We start from the raw sequence: 2,467 nt of genomic DNA, 5'->3' as shown, positions 1-2,467 counted from the left end.
TTGAGTCACAGCACCACTCTGGTTTTCTGGTGGTTAATTGAGATGAGCTTCACAGACATTCCTCCCTGGGCGGACTTTGAACTGTGATCTTCAGATCTCAGCCTTCTGAGTAGCTAATAAGATAGGCGTGAGCTACCAGTGCTTACCACAAGGAGGCATTTAAGATGGTGAATGTTATTGTAAAGAATGCAGGGGAGGGGAAGGTAGCCTAGTGGTAGAGTGTTTGCCTAGCATGCACAAAGCCCTAGGTTTGATTCTTCCATACCACATACACAGAAAAGGCTGGAAGTGGTGCTGTGGTTCAAGAGGTAGACCACTAGATTTGAGAAATCCTAGAACAGTGCCCAGGCCCTGAGTTCAAGCCCCAGGACTGGCAAAAAGTAAATAAATAAAAATTTTCAAAAAAGTAAAAATAGGAGCAAATGTGAAGTTTCTTTAGCCGGCCATGGTGGCTCACACCTGTAATCCTAGCTACGCAGGAGGCTGAGATCTGAGGATTAAGGTTCAAAGCCAGCTCAGGCAAAAAAGGACATGAGACTCTTATCTCCAATTAACCTCTAGAAAATGGGAAGTGGGGCTTGGCTCAAGGGTAGGGTGGTAGCCTTGAGCTGAAGAGCTCAGGGACAGTGCCCAGGCCAAATTCAAGCCCCATGACCTCCCCCCAACCCCCAAAAAGAATGCATACTGAAGTTCTACCATTGGCCCAACAGTTCATATATATATATATATATATATATATATATATATATATAATCTTGAGAAGACATGCAGCAGTCAATGTATACTAGGTTATGTAGCAATAACAAACCCCAAAGTTTTGGTGGCGTCAAAAAAAAACCCGTTACTAATTACAATAAAGAAAATAAATAAATAAATAAATTAATTAATTAAAAAAAAACCCAAGTTTTATTACTCGTTTATTTGCAAATCCATCACAAGTTAGCTTGAGTCTCTGCTCTAGTAGTATCTGGAATATTTCCAGTTACATGGCAAGGGGAAAAGAGAATCATACAAATCATAGAGACTTTTTATTGTATATATGTTTAGTTGTTTATTTTTTTTAATTTTTTATTGTGGTTAATAGAAGGGTTACATTATATTCACCAGATAGAAGGTGCATTACTTCACAAACATTGATACCCTTCCCTTTCTCATGACATGGTCCCCAGTTCCCTCCCATAGAGACTTTTAAAATACACCTGGAAATAACATATGCTTCTTCTGCTTTTACTACATTTGCTAAAAACAAGTGAAACAGTCATATCTGTTATGACATTGTGACAGGGAATTACATTTCTAACATGCATAGAAGATGAGAATACAGAATATGTATCAACAGCCTTAATGATTACAACGTAAGAATGAGAGAAAATGCTTGTAGAGTCAATTTACAATAAAAAATAAAGAAGAAATCTGAGGCACAGAGAACACAAGAACTTTCCTACCTTTCTAAAGCTAGAAGTGACAGAAGACTTCAGACTCAAGTCTTGTATTGTCTTTTGTTGTTTTCAACCAGACTGAAAGCTGAAAATGTTCTACCTACAAAGATCTGTGAAATTGTCTCCCACTCCACATATATCGAAAAATATGCACAGTTTCTTTGGGAACAAATTGGTAACTGCCTTCTCAGAAACTAGTCTGGAACAAAAACATTAAGAATCATAAAATGTTCACATGCCCTTTTGACCTACTAATCTTAGCTCTGGGAATTTACCCTAAAGGAATCATCCCCCAAAATAAAAAAAAAATCATGAAAAGGTCTATTGTGACATTGTTTGAATAGTGGAAGAACTGGAAAGAATCTACTGTTTCAACAGTGTGAAGAATTAAATAATTTATTGCTTATAATCTCAATGAACATTGTAAGGCCAGTATTCAATTTTTTAAAACTGTACTACTTTATTTTGCTTACTTTTTAAAATTTTATCACAGATTTTTCATTTTTATTTTTGTCTTGGGTTTTTTGTTTGTTTGTTTGGTAAAGTTTTTCTATGTAGGCCAAATTGGTCTGGAAATTGCTATGTAGAGCATGCGTGTCTCGAACTTTCAATCCTTCTGCATCAGCTCTCGGAGTTCTGGGCTTGCAGGTGTGAACCACCATAACTGATAAGATCAGTACTTTATAAAGTTATTAAGAGAGTTGCATAAGAATCTTTAAATCTCATATAAAGTTAATTAAAAAGCAAAATAGAGTTGTTTTTACTGTATGAACACCACTGATAAATTTGTGTGGAAGAGACTACAACCCAACCATGTTCTTAATTGTTTTTTTTTACTTCCTCCCAGGACACACACCTCCAGTTTGTGTGAGTAGGGCCTTGTCTAGCTGCAATTTGCATCTAGGATTTGGATCTAGGTATTACCATATGACAAAATTCATGCCAACAGAATGCCGAGAGAGGTAACGTTGTGTGATTTCCCAGTTTTAACCTCCTAAAATAAAAAGGCATATGTCTTATGGGTCTCA

This window comes from Megascapheus bottae, chromosome 21 (assembly GCF_031878675.1).
Source record: "Megascapheus bottae isolate mThoBot1 chromosome 21, mThoBot2.hap1, whole genome shotgun sequence".
In the NCBI taxonomy this organism is placed as follows: domain Eukaryota; kingdom Metazoa; phylum Chordata; class Mammalia; order Rodentia; family Geomyidae; genus Megascapheus; species Megascapheus bottae.
The sequence above is the reverse complement of the archived record's forward strand: the minus strand, read 5'-3'. Positions refer to the sequence as shown.